Below are 17,085 nucleotides of genomic sequence, written 5' to 3'. Positions count from 1 at the left end.
ATCAGAGAACACAGGTCATAAGGTGAATAGTTAACCTGAAATCTACAGTGAGAGACAGTACATTGCAAGGAGACAAAGCCAGATGATATACCTGGACAAGAAACCATGGAATGCTAAATATGCCAGTAAGAAAATCAAAGTAGACATTTTAAATGAATTTCTGAAGGCCAATTGTGGGCTAACATGAGAGTGTGACAGACTCTAAGGACTGAAAACTTAGGGATCTTAACACTTTCTTGCAGGCTGTTTCTCCAGGAACCCCATCAGGCTCCCACAGGGAAGATTGAGGAAACCCCAGAGAAAACCACCCACCTGTGGTCTGGCTGGGGGAGGGAAACAGCAACCATAGTGAAATCTGCCCAAACCCATCAATACTATGAATGAAAAGCCTAAACTTCAGGGGAAAGGTACTAAAAACTGTAGCCTAAGGGTACTTGTGGCAACCCACTACAGCTAGGGGAGGGGGAGGAGGGTAAGGGAGGGAACAAATCTCTACCAATGGGAGAGGGGCAGGTATACATACTAGGTCCAGAATTCATCTAGTGGGGGAAGGATCACTTGTAAAGACCAAACCCCAAGATGAATGTTCACAGTGCCTGCCTGAGACTGAGGCTTAAGAAAAACATCAGAAAACATAACCACACTATGTTAACAGACATCGGGTTAAAATAACAACTAGGAAAGCTAAGAGAATCAGACTGACTGTAAGGGACAGTATAACAGAAGGACCCCAAACCAGGAGAGAGAAATACAAGGAATCAGAGGGATTTGAACCTTTAGTGTACTTAGAGTAACCACAGCAACCACGAACTTTAAACCCAGCCCAACTGTGTTTGAACTTGATTAACACATACCCCTTTATCAAAAGCTTAGCAGAAGAGAAGTTACACTCACTCTAAGTATAAAAAAATATTTACTTCAGTATGTACTCTTCTCTGTAACAGGTCTAGATTTCAGGAAAAAATGAAGAGGCATACAAAGGAGCAAGGACAAGTAACAAAGATCAGAACCAGACTTGGATATGGCACAGGTGTTAGAGCTATAAGACAGGTCATTTAAGATAACTATGATTAATATTTAAATAGAAAAGGTAGAAAACACGCAAGATCAGATGGGTAATTTCATCAAGATGGGTAATTTCATCAAGAGATGGCAACTATGAAAATCACTTGGAAATGGGAGAAATCAGAAGCACACATGATTTCCCTGAAGAATGCCTTCAATGGGCTTATCAGTAGACCTGACACAGTTGAAAAAAACAATCAGGGAACTTGAAGACAGGTCAATAGAAATTACCCCAACTGAAATACAAAGAGTAACAAAGTAGAAAAAAATGAGACAGAGCATCCAAGAGCTGTAGGATAATATTAAATGGCCTTACACAAATTAGAATCCCAGAGAGAGAAGAAAGAGAATGGGTCTGAAGACATACATATTTGAAGAAATAACACAGAATGTTCCAAAATTAGTAACATACACTAAACCAGAGATCCTTGAAGTTCAGAAATCAAGAATAATACAGAAAACAGCACTGGCCACAGGCACAACATATTTCAAACCTCTGAAAATCAAAGATGAAGTGAAAAATTTGAATGCAGCCAATGATTCAATGGGTAGATGCTGTCAGAAGCCACATTCCCAATTCTCACCAATACTCATGACAACACATACATAGGACTTTAAGTTCTGATAGTTCAAAACCCTCTAGAAGACATTTTGGAGAATAAGGTATCTAGATAAAGGCTTTTTTATTGATTTTAATTTTTTTAAACATCTTTATTGAAGTATAATTGCTTTACAATGGTGTGTTAGTTTCTGCTTTATAACAAAGTGAATCAGTTATACATATACATATACCCCATATCTCTTCCCTCTTACGTCTCCCTCCCTCCCACCCTCCCTATCCCACCCCTCTAGGCGGTCACAAAGCACTGAGCTGATCTCCCTGTGCTATGTGGCTGCTTCCCACTAGCTATCTATTTTACATTTGGTAGTGTATATATGTCCATGCCACTCTCTCACTTTGTCACAGCTTACCCTTCCCCCTCCCCATATCCTCAAGTCCATTCTCTAGTAGGTCTGCATCTTTATTCTCATCTTGCCCCTAGGTTCTTCATGACCATTTTTTTTCTTAGATTCCATATATATGTGTTACCATATGGTATTTGTTTTTCTCTTTCTGACTTACTTCACTCTGTATGACAGACTCTATGTCCATCCACTTCACTACAAATAACTCAATTTCATTTCTTTTTATGGCTAAGTAATATTCCATTGTATATATGTGCCACATCTTCTTCATCCATTCATCTGTTGATGGACACTTAGGTTTCTTCCATCTCCTGGCTATTGTAAATAGAGCTGCAATGAACATTTTGGTACATGACTCTTTTTGAATTATGGTTTTCTCAGGGTATATGCCCAGTAGTGGGATTGCTGGATCATATGGTAATTCTATTTTTAGTTTTTTAAGGAACGTCCATACTGTTCTCCATAGTGGCTGTATCAATTTACATTCCCACCAACAGTGCAAGAGGGTTCCCTTTTCTCCACACCCGATAAAGGCTTTTTTGAAAGAGAGCTTCCAGAACTCAAGGGAGAAAATTTGTCTGTGACTTTGAATCCCCTGTGTTAGGATCTCTGAGTCCATCCTAGGAGACGTTTCTGAGATGCCTGAGACCACACATCCAACACTGTCTATCTCCCTTGAATAACAAAACACCTTATCCTCTGCATTTTCTATTTTATTTCCTTTCTTCCTATAATGATGTTTAAATTAGAATGCAATACATAAGAAAATTGCACACATCATAAGTGTTCAAAGTGTTATCATAAAGTGAATATGTCCATACAGCCAATATAGGAAAGAATACTACCATTGTTCCAGAACCTATCACTAACTTCTTGCCCCCATCACTAACCTCTCCATCCTCCCAAAGGTAAACACTGTCCTGAACAAACACCATAGATTAGTTTTCCTAATTTTGAACTTTATATAAATGTAATAAGTCAGGATTTACTCTTTTGTGTCAGGCTGCTTTTGGGGAATGTTTGTGAAATTTACCTATACTTCAGAGTAGTTTTATTTTGTTCATTTTCATTGGTAAATAGTATTCCATTGTGTAAAAATACCACCATTCATTTATCTATCTTTCCACTTTGGGGCTATTTCAAGTAATGCTTTTAAGAACACATTTGAACAAGTCTTTTGGTGAACACAATTCTGCTTCTGTTGAGTACCTACCAGGGGTGAAGTTTCTGTCATATGCTATGCAGGTGCTTCGTTTTAGTGAAGTGTCAAACAGTTTTCCAAAGTGACTATATCAGTTTACATTCCCATCAGCAGTGAATGAATTTTCTACTTTCTTTGCAAATATGCCAATTAAAAAATAATTTCAGCCATTCTGATGGGTATGCAGTGATATCTTATTGTGATTTGTTAAACTTTCCTGATAACTAAAAGGTTGTAAAATTGTCCAACAGGTATGAAGTATTTAAAGAATGTTTATTAAATAAACTATTAAAGAACACAATGAATGAAGTACAAGGAAAGGCATGGCTTCAATTAAAATTATACATACCCTGTTTTGTGGCAGGAGAATTGCTCTAATCATTGAGTCCCATGGTCCCATTTATGTGGAAGTAGATCACCAATGGGGCTTAGCTTTGTCTGAACCTGCCATTCATCCTTCAGAGCCATTGCAACCAGTCCTCCTCCTTACATGGGCTTGAGGACACCGGGCCCCAGACTGTTCTCAGACATTGTGAGTTCTTCAGCTCTGTCCTTTTGTCGGCACCTACTTGTGTAGTTGACATATGATGAAATAAGACATAGGAACTAGCCCTCTCTCTGTGCAGTGCTGGCACGTGTGTTCCAAGTGAGCACACTAGTTGAGGCCAACAGGACCACTGGAAGCAGCCAAGAGTGAAGAGTGCCAGGGATCAGCTTAATGAAGCCAGTGTTTCGGGGGCACACCAAGTGTCATAACTGAGGAACTCAGTGTGACTATCAGTCTCAAAGGGCAGGGTCCTGGAGAGTATCAAAGCCAGGCATTCCAGAGCTATGAGCACAAAGGGAGCCAGAAAATATTTGATGTGCTGGGTGGAAGGTGGGCAGGCTGGGGAAGGGAGAAGACCCTTTTGTGCCACTGTCCTCAGCAGAGTCTTATGCTGGTGAAGCTCAGGGGCTCCCACTCATGGTCCCACTCACTGTATCTCATCTTTGTGCCCACGTCATCATGATGAGAGTGTCTTATTTCTTCTCTGATGCTTGGTGAGCCTGCTACTGAGTTCTATGATTTTCCTTGAAAGAGGAAAACATTGTTTCCTCAGAATGTAATCACTAGTATCAGAATAGTGTAGGCAGTGGTTGATTGTAGTTGACGTATGTAGTGACACTAGCACTGCCTTACACCTAAATGTTGTATTTCTTTATTCTCGCTCTAAATTAGCATCCTGTAGATACTCAGGTAGCAATTAATACATTAGTTAATCTAAGGTATACCTAAATGAAAAGATTTATATTTTCTGATTTACAATTACAATGATGACCACATGAAAACCAAGCTTCTCTTTTAATTATTTTCTATCTCTCTCTCACTTTTTTGTCCACAAGAGACAGCTCAGTGACAGAAAGAATATAAACTCCATAGTTATTCACACCTGGCTTAGAATCTTTGCTGTGCCAACTACTAGCTTTATCATCTTGTATAATTTAAACTGAATCTGAATTTCTTTATCTGTTGATGTATATTATAATACCTGTGTTCTAATGTGGAGGAATTACATGAGATGTTAAAGCAGCCAGCACAAAATTAGTGTTCAAAATAGTAATTCATCCTCCTCCTTTCTGCTTTGGGGTCTTATTATCATTCCCAGTTGATGGGTGAAAGCCTTCACCACTGAAAGGAATGATGATCCACTAATAGTTTTAGACACTTAACAGGGAAATTCTGGAACCCAATCTGTTAATACCAGGTGAGCTTCAGCCTACATATATTTTTATTCTGCTACAAAACTTCTAGTCAATGGGGAAATTTAAACATACAAAGTAAATCCAATGTCAGAGAAAAAGCAATCCCTCAGTCTTGTTGCTTCATTCTTGAACGATTGTAATGTCTTCCAGAGCATGGCCTTACTTTCAGGCTTTTCCTCTATCCTGCGCTCACATCTCTACCAGATTAATATTCTTCCAGTTTTCTTCTCATAGTCCCTCTTCTTGTTCACAATCTTTCAATGGTTCCCTGTGCCTAAGGGTAGATGTTCCAACCTGTTCACTTGCCATGTGAGGACTCTTCATTTGGTCAACTCAACTTTCTGCCTTTATACCCCATCATGTTTTATTAAAATATTCTGGTTTTGCAGGAATGAAGACTCTGACCTGTGACCACACATTTAATGTTCCTGTTTCATTGTCTTTGCTAATGTAATATGTGGCAGACCCTGAAATTTTCACACTCCATAGATAGTGTTCCTCACCTGACTTTAACCTTGGCAGGTGTCAGAGGTAGCTAGGTGCTTACTTATAACAGTAGCTGGATAAATGGGTTCTTGGATCAAAAATGTTTGCAGGGAATGACTGAACCTTAAAAAAGGTCACAATTGTACTGTTAACTCAAACAGTTATTACACAGCAAGCTAAATACCAGACGTGTGGGTAATTAATGGAAACTGAATTCCTTCTACTTGGTATTTAGTGGAAATTCTTGATCACCGTATCAGGGTGACAATAATCACTTTATTCCTACCTGGACCCTTTTCTCCATGTATTTACCTCATTCTGATAATTCTCTTCTATGAGTCCTTTGTGATTACAAATCTTCATGACTATTGTCTTGGCATTCTTTCTAGTTAGAATTTACATTTTAACAGATTTTACATTTTAACAATTCTTCTTATTAATAGTTACATTAAAGCAATTCATGTTGAGTTTGAATTTTGTAGTTCCTATTTCTGCCAAGGTTTCATCAAGTAGTGTATGTATAGGAAGCATGTACATAGTAAACAGAGTTTTCCAATTTAACCCATGATTAAAACTAAAACCACCAGGAACAACTTATGTACCCTTTTTGCTCATCTTTTCCAGGTTATAATTAACAACTCCATTTTGGGGGACAGCATGCAGAAAGCTTGCTTAAAAAATGAGTTGTGCTTGGACCTAATGGCTAGGGACAGTTAATTTCTTGCAGTCTCTGTGGTGGCTGTGTAATAGGGAAGAGCAAATCTGACTCCGTATTAGATCTGTTCCTTTTACTTTAACCTCTATGCTCTGTTGCCTGTGCTGTCATGCTGGCTCTGCACCTTTCCTAAAAGAATGTTGCCTATAGCCTGAAGTATACAGGATAGCCTATTCTCAAGGCTCCGACCTTAAAGAGTCCATTCATAAACAGATAAAAAGTTTCAGAACAGAGAATAACATTTGTCTTGTTCGAGGTTTACAGGAACATCTTGACCTGACCTATGTGGACAGCTGGAAAAACAAAAGATTCCTACACCAAGAAGGTCGTAACAACTAACCACACCCTTCCCTCACTTTGCTTTGCCAAAACCCTTCAAGGAGTTTGGGGCTTAAGCCACTGATCTCCTTGCATGGTCCTGCAATAAACCTTTCTCTGCTCCAAACTCTGATGTTTCTGTTTGTTTGGCCTCACTTTGCGTGGAGCACATGAATTTGCTTTTGGTAACAGTTGGGTGGTTGGAGAAGTTTTCAAAGCTGCTGCTCCAGCCAGTCTCTAGATGTCTGAGGTAGTTTTCTCACTGTGTGCATCCCGGGAGGTATGCAAACCTCCAGGTTACTAGTCAGTAGGATCTGTGGGAAACAAATGTAACAATAGGTTGAAGGCTTCTGAAATACAATTTAAAAAAATAGACACTGAAGAACCTTGTCATTGAGAATGTAGACAGTAGTCTGAATGCTCTTACTATGTTTTGCACCTTGTAAATTTAGTTGTTAATTACATCATTTGGTAATACTGTTAAAAGAGTTTAATGAATCCTTTCAGCAGCAATGAGCTCAAATATTAAAATAAATGTTTGATGACAAATTAAGTACTAAAATTAGTCTCTCAAGAATGTTAACAAACATGCACAAATGCAGACATAACAATTATGAGGGCTACATTAATAACCACATAAAAACTAGGGGACAGAAATCAGCAGATAATGCATCAATATCTATTTCAAAAGTAAGTTCTTATTTTAAGAAGACTGCATTCAAAGATGATGTTTTAACAAATGTATCTTCAGAAGGAACACTTATTACTCAATAAAGCACAACTTTTCATTTAGATCAGTTGACTCATTTTCCAAAATAATATATTTTTAATTCTAATATTTCTTGCATACATGCTAAAGGAAAAGTGATTGATGAAAATGAATTGGCTCTGTTATGAGAAAAACGTTTCTATCAGTTGAATAATATGAAAAACAGAGAGAATTTCTAACAAATAAGCCTATACCAAAAGGAGAAATCTAAGTGAAAAAAATTTTAAGCACAAGGATAATGACCCCACAGGGAAACACAGAACTGCAGGAGAAGATAAAGAACAATAGAAAAAGATATAAAAAAGAAACATGTTTTGAGGTTTTAGAACTATTGGGAAAAAGGTAAAATTACTAATTTTTGTTAAAATAAGTCAAGAATGCCTATTAGAATATCTAGGATAAATTCTGAATGAAAAATGAAAGCATGTATAAGTCATAAGTTAATAGAAAAAATAATAAAAAATATCTAAATTATTTAGAAGGTAAACAGACAAAAGGGAACATTAAAGAGGTATATAGAAAACAAATAGTAAGATGATAGATAATAGACCAAATGTGTCAATATTTATATAAAATTGTTTAAAGAGTCTATATAAAATAGCATGCTTTTCAGAAATGACTAAAGAAGGGAAATTTGATAACTTGGAGATTATTAATATTAAAAAAAAAATTTTGTTCTGCAAAAACCCATGTAGAGAGGATGAAAGACAAACTACAAACTGGGTGAAAATATTTGAAAACCACGTATCCAGCAGAGTACTAATACATATAATATACAAAGAACTCTAAACATTTAACAGGTTAAAAAATAAATTAGAAAATGACAAATACATGAACAGAAATTTCACCAAAGAAGTATACAAATGGCAAATAAGCCCATAATATGATGTTCAGCATAATTAGCCACCAAGGAAATGCAAATTAAAACCACAATGAGATATCAGTATAGATATATCAGATGGCTAAAATAAAATTTAAAAAACTGTGGCAACACCAAATACTGGTGAGACTGGGGACTCCTATATTACTGTTGGAAATATAATATGATCCATCATTCTAGAAAACAGTCACTCAGTTTCTTGTGAAATTAAACATACAATTACCATACGACCAGCAGCTGCCATCTTGGGAATGAAATAAAATAAAACGAAAACTTAGGTTCACACAAAAAAATCATGCATGAATGTTCATGGCAGCTTTATTCATAATAGCCAAGAGCTGCAAACAGCCAAGCTTTCCTTAAACAAGTGAATGGTTAAACTATGTTAAAGGCTTACCATTAAATACTGTTCAGCGATTAAAAAGAATGAACTTGTGATAGGTGCAACGCTGGGTGAATCGTCATGGAATTTTGCTGGGTCAATAAAAAAGCTAATTCAAAAATGTTACATACTGTAAGATTCTATTTATGTAACTTTAAAAAAAGACATCATTTTAGAAATGAAGAACAGATTTGCTCTTGACAGGGTTCAGGGACAGGAGGAGGGTGGGTGTGAAGAATGTGAGTTTGGTTATAAACAGGCAACACCAGGGATCCTTCTGGTGATGGAGCTGTTTATTTCTTAGCAAAACAACAAATAAACAGCTGTGGTGGTGAATACCCAAACTTATCATGTGACAAAATTATATAGACCTCAATACACACACCACACAAAAGAGTACAAGTAAAACTGGGGAATGTTAATAAGTTTGGTAGATTGCATCTTGGCTGTGATACTATACTATAATTTTGCAAAATGTTACCTTTGAGAGGAACTTTGTAAATTGTACACAGGATCTCTCTGTATTATTTCTTGTAACTGCATAGGAATCTTCAACGATCGCAATAAAATTTTTCAGTTAAAAAGAGGAAATAGTAGTAAATGTCATGAAAGATGTTCTACTTCTCTACACTAGGGGCTATATAATACTATTACTATAAATGAAAGAAGAACATGTAAATGGAGGGCATATCATGTTTATGGAAGGGAGGACTGGATATTGCAAAGATGTCATTTCCCCCCAAGTTATTCTATCCAAAGCAATCTTAATCAAAATCCCAACTTGTTTTCAGAAAATTGACACACTAATTCTAAAATGTCCAGGAAAATGCAAAATGCCAAGAACAACTTAGGCAATCTTGAAGAGCAGAAGGAATATTCTGGAGGACTTGGAACATCAGCTATTAAGGTATTTTAAAATTGCAATAATTAAGACTTTGTCCTAGTGGTGAAAGAACAGACAGATATATTGGAAAAAACATAAGGTCCAGAAATGGATACACACATATACCATCATGTACTTTATGACAAAAGTGACACTCCAGTGTAGTGTATAAAAGTTATTTTTAACATATTGTATTAATTGGCTACCATGTGGAAGAAATAGTGTCTCTTGACCCCCTACTTCCCAGCTTACACAAAAATCAATTTCAGTTGGATTGTTCATGTAAATATAAAAAGTAAAACTATAAAACTTTAAGAATATAACATAAATATTGGGATGGCCAAAATGTTTGTTCTGTTTTTTCCGTAAGAGGGCTCTAATAGCACTTAGTTGTCTTTAACGTCATGGGAAACAATTTTGTTAGACTGTATGTGACAGCTGTCATATCAGCGTGCATTTAAAAAAGGACATCAAAATTGGGGAATTTTTGTAGAGCCCTTTTAATATTGAAGATGGAAGAGAAAAGCAACATTTTCATTATATTATGCTTTATTATTTCAAGAAGGGTAAAAGCACAACTGAAATGCAAAAAAAGATTTGTGCAGTGTATGGAGAAAGTGCCGTGACTGAGGAAAGGTGTCAATAATGGTTTGCAAAGTTCTGTGCTGCAGATTTCTCGCTGGAGAATGCTCCAGAGTTGGGTAGACCAGTTGAAGTTGACAGCAAGCAAATCGGGACATTAATTGAGAACAATCAATGTTATACCACACAGGAGAGAGCCAACATACTCAAAATATCCAAATCAAGCATTGAAAATCATTTGCACCAGCTTGCTTATGGTCATAACTTTGATGTTTGGGTTCCACATAAGTTAAGCAAAAAACACCTTCTTGACCATATTTCTCCATGCGATTCTCTACTTAAACATAAAGAAAACATTCTATTTTTAAAACAAATTGTGATGGGGGATGAAAAGTGGATACTGTACAAAAAAATAATGTGGAACGGAAGAGATCATGGGGCAAGTGAAGTGAACTACCACCAACCACACCAAAGGCCAGGCTTCAACCAAAGAAGGTGATGTTGTGTATATGATGGGATTGGAAGGGAGTCCTCTGTTATGAACTCCTTCCGGAAAACCAAACAATTAATTCCAACAAGTACTGCTCCCAATTAGCCAACTGAAAGCAACACTCGATAAAAAGTGTGCAGAAGTAGTCAACAGAAATTGCATATTCTTCTATCAGGATAATGTAAGACCGAATGTTTCTTTGACGACCAGGCAAAAAAAAACTGTTATAGCTTGGCTGGGAAGTTCTGATTTATCGGCTGTATTCACCAGACGTAGCACCTTCGGATTTCCATTTATTTCAGTCTTTACAAAATTCTCTTAATGGAAAAAATTTCAATTCCCTGGAAGACTGTAAAAGGCACCTGGAACAGTTATTTGCTCAAAAAGAAAGTTTTGGGCAGATGGAATTATGAAGTCACCTGCAAAATGACAGAAGGTAGTGGAACAAAAGGGTAAATATGTTGTTCAATAAAGTTCTTGGTGAAAATGAAAAATGTGTCCTTTATTTGTACTGAAAAATCAAAGGCACTTTTTGGCCAACCCGATATATCTTCATGACTTGCTGGTAAGCAAGTATTCTTAAATTAGGAACAAAAGTGTTATTTTAAAAAGGGCTGAGGGTTTCTCTGGTGGCGCAGTGGTTGAGAGTCCGCCTGCCGATGCAGGGGACACAGGTTCGTGCCCTGGTCTGGGAAGATCACACGTGCCGCAGAGCGGCTGGGCCCGTGAGCCATGGCCGCTGAGCCTGCGCGTCCGGAGCCTGTGCTCCACAACGGGAGAGGCCACAGCAGTGAGAGGCCCGCGTACCGCAAAAAAAAAAAAAAAAAGGGCTGACTACATTAAAATTGAGAATTTGTGTTTATCAGAGGATACTGTTAAGTGTTAAAAGGCCAGTGCATAGAACAAAGATTATATATAATATATACATCTAACAATGGTCATTTGTCCAAAATATATAATACACAGCTTCACAGGGCAAAAGACATGAGCAAGCTTTGAAAGGGCCATAAACTTGTGAAAAAGTGAAAAACCCGTTAATCGTCTGGGGAATGCAAATTAACACACAATAATTGTAGTTAGATTGTTTGCAAACACAGCCTCATTAATTTCTTAGTCTCAGCAGTCATGGCTTTTCTGAAATGAGAATTTGCTTTTCCTCCCATGAAAAGATAATGTCACTTTCCACAAGTACAACATGTTTTCATACAAGACTCCAGAAGACCTTGAATCTGAGATGGCCTTGTAACTTGCTTTGGCCAGGAGAATGTGGAAGAAATGATGCTGTGGACCTCCTAGGAATGCTGCTGCCACCATGCAAAGAAGCCCAGGCCAGCCCCCTTGAAGATGACAGAATATCTGGAGAGGGAGGCAGAGGCGACAACAACTACCAAATGTCAGACATGTGAGTGTGGCCGTGGTGGACTGTCTAGTACCAGTTTAACCTCTGGATGACTACAGCAACATGAGTGTCCCCTGGAAAGACTAGCAAAAACACTGCCCAGATGACAACAGGCCAAAACTTCTGACCCATGTAATTGGCCCATGTAGTAAAATAGTGGTTATTTTAAGCCTGTAAGTTTTGGTGTATTTTGTTACACAGCAATCACTAACTGAAACAATGATACAGCACTACACACCCACCAGAGTTGCTAAAATGAAAATCAGAGACAATACCAAATGCTAGCCCCAAAGCAGCGCATCTGTAACCCTTACACCCTAGTGGTGGAAATGCAAACTGGTACAGTCATTTTGGAACACCACTTGGCAGTATCTACCAAAGTTAAACATACACATACTAACTCTAAACATACACCATACTCTAAGCAATTCCACTCCTTAGTTACAGGCTCAAGATAAATGTATCCAAAACACGTGTAAAAATGTTTATTACAGCACTATTTATAAAAGAATATTTGGGATTACCCAAATATTCTTCTAAAGTAGAATGGATAAAAAAGTAAATTGTGATATATTCTTACATTGTACAGCCACAAGAACAAAAAAAAAAAACACAACTACACACAACTATATGCATAAGCATCACAAACATAATTCTAAGAGAAAGATGCATAACTGCATTTATATAAAGTTCAAAAGTGAGCAAAAATAGTCCATGGTGTTGGTAGTGAGGACAGTAGTTAAATTTGATGGAGGAGTGAGGGGAAGCAACACAAGGAGGCTTTCGGGGTGTTGGTAACACTCTATTTCTTGATGTGAATGCTGGTTACATGGACCTATTTACTTTGTGAGAATTCATCAAACTGTACACTTATGATCTGTGCACTTTTGTGTATACATATACTTCAATAAATTTACAAAAACAAAAAAAGCATAATGAAAGAGAATACATTCTTCAGAAAAATACTAGTGTCTTGGTATTAGAGACAGATATGACTAAAAAATTGGTTAAACAACATGAATAGAAACCAAGGATAAGAATTTAAGATACTCGGGCTTCCCTGGTGGCGCAGTGGTTGAGAATCCACCTGCCGATGCAGGGGACACGGGTTTGTGCCCCGGTCCGGGAAGATACCACATGCCGTGGAACGGCTGGGCCCGTGAGCCATGGCTGCTGAGCCTGCGCGTCCAGAGCCTGTGCTCTGCAACGGGAGAGGCCACAACAGTGAGAGGCCCGAGTCCCGCAAAAAAAAAAAAAAAAAAAGTAAGAATTTAAGATACTATTTTACGATGTCCACATAATCAATATAAATTTTGGGGGGTAATTTTTGCTTCCATGTTAATTTATATAGATTATACATTTTTTAAGTTATTTTTAAAATAGTTTTTGAATAGGACAGTATGGTGGCTCCAACAATATAATACAACTAATTTGTACTCAATAAACAGTTATCAAACTTTACTTCTTTTTAATGTTTTCTCTCACTCTCAAAGTTTTCTTATTTTGAACCAAAAATTACATGATCACACACCCATCATGCTCCACCTGTTTTTTCATATACTAACATCTGGGATTTTATTTCTATTTGCTGATGGTTGCTCAAAGTTTGCTCTTAGTTTTTTTTTTTTTTTTTTTTTCCTTGACCAAAACACTTTAATTTACAACTTTAATATACAATATGACGTCTGTAATTTCTTGAAATTCTCACCTGGCTCTTGGAAAGAGTTGAGTCTACATTTTCAGTCTCATCATCAGGAAGGATACCTAATTCTTCATCCGTCCATTGGGAAGGATCTGGATATGGAAAGTGACCCAGCACGGCATCTGAGTCATGCCAAAATCGCCAGAGAATCCAGAACCACATGATTGCACTGAAGAACTCCACCTTGATCACCTGGGATCTGGTCAGCTGGGGAAACAGTCTGTACCGGGGCTCGATATGCACACCTCCACCAGCATGACGGACTCCAGCGCCTTCTGCTACCCGCGCGCGGCAGCCCCTAAAGAAGTGGCCTCCAACGCCCGGGAAAGGCGTTTGCCGCGTCCGAGCCGACATGCCAACCCGCAACCGGACAGCAATCCCCAGGCCGCACCGCCGCCTCACGTCACTTCCCTTGGTGCCCCGCCCAGTCTTAGTTGATTTCTAAATAGTTTTTCTATAAAAGTTTTCTCTGTCTAATAAATTTCCTGGCTAGTTGCTCCACTTTCTAAACCCAGATGTTTTGGGGTGTGCCTCGTCTTTCAGCTCTCCCTCTGGTTCTTAACTTCTCAGAATTCAAGTTTCCCTACAAATCTCTTGAGGAAGTTGCATCTTCCCAGAGAAGACTGGGTTCTCCCTCTTCCACTCACACACAACACTTTCTTTCGGTGTTCAGGGCCATTGGGAGCCTTGGCCTGAAGGAATCCTATGGTGGTCTGTAGATCAGGTGCTGTTGGTGCAGCCCATTCCCTGGGCTGGGAAGACCCACTTCCCAGCAGAGCCTGGACGGTTGTAGGATGGTGTAGGGCTCTACGTGTGGCTGGTAACCTCCTGGGTGGCCTCCTCCCACCCACACCCAGTGGTCTCCTCACCATTTCCATGTGTAGGGCTGGCTTTGCCTCTGGTCACCTCTACCTGTTCCCCCCTGACCCTGAAGGTTCTGGAGAAGCCCCACCAACTCCTTGAACTCTGCCTTGGCCAATGTGGAATGCTCTCTCCCTCCTCTGACTGTCTTTGCCATTTGAACCTTAATGCATTTACCTCTTTGGTTTCTACTTATTTTTATCTGTGGGTTTCCTGTCTTACCAAGTTCCAGATTACAGCTGTGATTTGAGATAAACCCGTTTCAACAACATAATCACAATATCAAAAAGAATAGTTATAGTTAGTGCTTAATGGACACCTGACACTATACTTGATTTAAAAAGTAACCCTTATGCCAACTCTTACTATGTTGATGATACTGGTCATGGATGAGGGAAGCGGTGAACAGAGAGGCTCAATTACTTGCCTGGGATGTCTTAGCAGGACGTGGCTAGAGCTAAAATATGTACTCTAGTCTGGGACTCAAGCACACACCCTGTTCTATCCACCCTGCCTCTATTTAGGCCATGGCTGTGTCTATCATTTCTTTTGTTTTTATATATATAAATTTATTTATTCTGACAGTAAACCTAGCTGACTGTGGTGAATTAATTTTTTCTCCCTGCATTGGTTCCTTTTTATTGCTCAATACACCCCAGCAGCCAACTGTTTGGCATCATGTGTTCAAAATTTTTAATTCCTGGATTTACATGACACCTTTTCAGAACTCAGATAACATACAACGAACTGACCATCTCTTATAGAATTAATTAGTAAAAAGAAAAAAACCCAACAAATGTGCACGTGTACAGGTAATGCTGCATATTAGAGGTGGGGGGCGGGGCTTTAAAAAAACCCCTAGGTGGAACCTGCCTCATACCACTTAGATGGGCTCTCTGGGTGCAGGATCGGAGGTGTCCGTGTTACTGAACTCAGGTCCGGCTGCTGGCTGCTCGAAAATCAATCCTTAAGGGGCAAGTGTTGGTAGAAAGAAACATTGCTTTTAATCAGAAAGCCAGTAATCTGGGGAGAAGGTAGACTCATGTCCCCTGAAAACCAAATCCGAAGACTCTGCTCAGCCATGAAAGTTTTTAAAGGGAAAAGGGGAAGTAATCTAAGTTTTCACTGAGATAGGGATCAAACTCATAGCCATCCCCCACTACAAGTGCAGGCTTCTCTAATCCTTGTGATCTTGCTCTAGATGCTATGCTGTTCACACAGTTTGTTTAGGGGATTACTGAAGAAGAAGCTAGGGAAGAGATCTGATCATCTGTAATGACTTATTCTTCATGTCTACTTCTTTGATCAAGGAAAGAACCAACAGTTTAGGCAAGGTATTGTGTGATCAAAAGTTTTGAAAATTGTGCTAGAGCAGGAGATGAGTAGAGCATGGGGATGCCTGATTTAAGGTTGGTTACAATATAGCTCTGCTAAAGTGATAAGACGAAAGGGACCTCCTGCAGAGAGCTCTTTCATGTAAAAAGCTGCTTATATCCATTGTGCAAACAGGGGTGGGAACCACCTGGGGGGGTGTCTCATGGTAAACAGAAACTTCCGTGCCTCTGGTATCATTTCTTTTTCTTTTTTTAACATCTTTATTGGGGTATAATTGCTTTACAATAGTGTGTTAGTTTCTGCTTTATAACAAAGTGAATCAGTTATATATATACATATGTTCCCATATCTCTTCCCTCTTGCATCTTCCTCCCTCCCTCCCTCCCTATCCCACCCCTCCAGGGGGTCACAAAGCACCGAGCTGATATCCCTGATCTGGTATCATTTCTTGGAGTGAAATATTTCAACATAGGACAGAACTAATTGTGGTCCCACAGAGGTGCTACAGGAAACTTCTTTCTAGCGACTTTTAATGTTTTGCTTTCCCTGAGTGTTTTCCTCCCATAGAGGGAGAACACTCTGCAGGGAAAAAAGTAGCTGCTAGACAGACACTTAGAAGAAGCTGAGTATCAGGCTTCCCTCCTTCATCAAACACACAGTAAGTACAGTGCAGTGTTCCAAACTCAGGGAAAAGCCCTGCAAAGAATACTGGAATTAAACTTATTTATCAATAAACTCTGCAGAAAATTCGGTGGGGTTAGAGAGACAAGCAAAGCAGCATGTAAAATATATATTTATATGTTCAGGATAGAACTTGGAGGTGAATTATGGAGGTCATAAACATGTAGCTATAAATCAGATCTGGCAAAAGGTCTAGCAGCAGAGGTGAGTGGGTGCCAGCCATCTGTGGCTCAGAGGCCATGCAAAAGAGCAAGGTCTGTGGGAGATGGGGAACCCTGCTGTCAGCATCTACTTTCCTGGTGCAGATGTGCAGAACTTTTCCTCCAAGGGCAAGATAAAGCAGCAGGTCCAAGTACAGATTCCAGCAATGGAATGACTTGCTGGCTGTGTGAGCATGGCGAGTCCCATCACCCCTCTTAGCCCCTCTTCCCTGATCTGGAACATCTGGATGCTGATGGTACCTATGCTCTGGGGTTGTGGGGAAGTTAGACAAGAAGAGAGTCAGTCTATTACAGCAGACAGCCTGGTGTGTTACCCAGTAAAGAGGAACCATGATAGCATTACTACCCATGGACATCACAGAATGAAGTTTTTCACACTGGATGGAAGGAGCTCGCTGCTCTTCCA

The 17,085-nt window shown here is 39.0% G+C and overlaps 1 pseudogene; it reads right to left on the bottom strand.

Moving 5' to 3' along the window:
- The window catches only part of LOC132427903 (NADH dehydrogenase [ubiquinone] 1 beta subcomplex subunit 2, mitochondrial pseudogene), a 58,617-nt pseudogene extending 44,682 nt beyond the window's left edge, over window positions 1–13,935 (bottom strand).
- Window positions 13,936–17,085: the final 3,150 nt, after the last annotated feature.

The sequence above is a fragment of the Delphinus delphis genome, chromosome 7 (genome assembly GCF_949987515.2).
Source record: "Delphinus delphis chromosome 7, mDelDel1.2, whole genome shotgun sequence".
Taxonomy (NCBI): domain Eukaryota; kingdom Metazoa; phylum Chordata; class Mammalia; order Artiodactyla; family Delphinidae; genus Delphinus; species Delphinus delphis.
The sequence above is the reverse complement of the archived record's forward strand: the minus strand, read 5'-3'. Positions and strand labels throughout refer to the sequence as shown.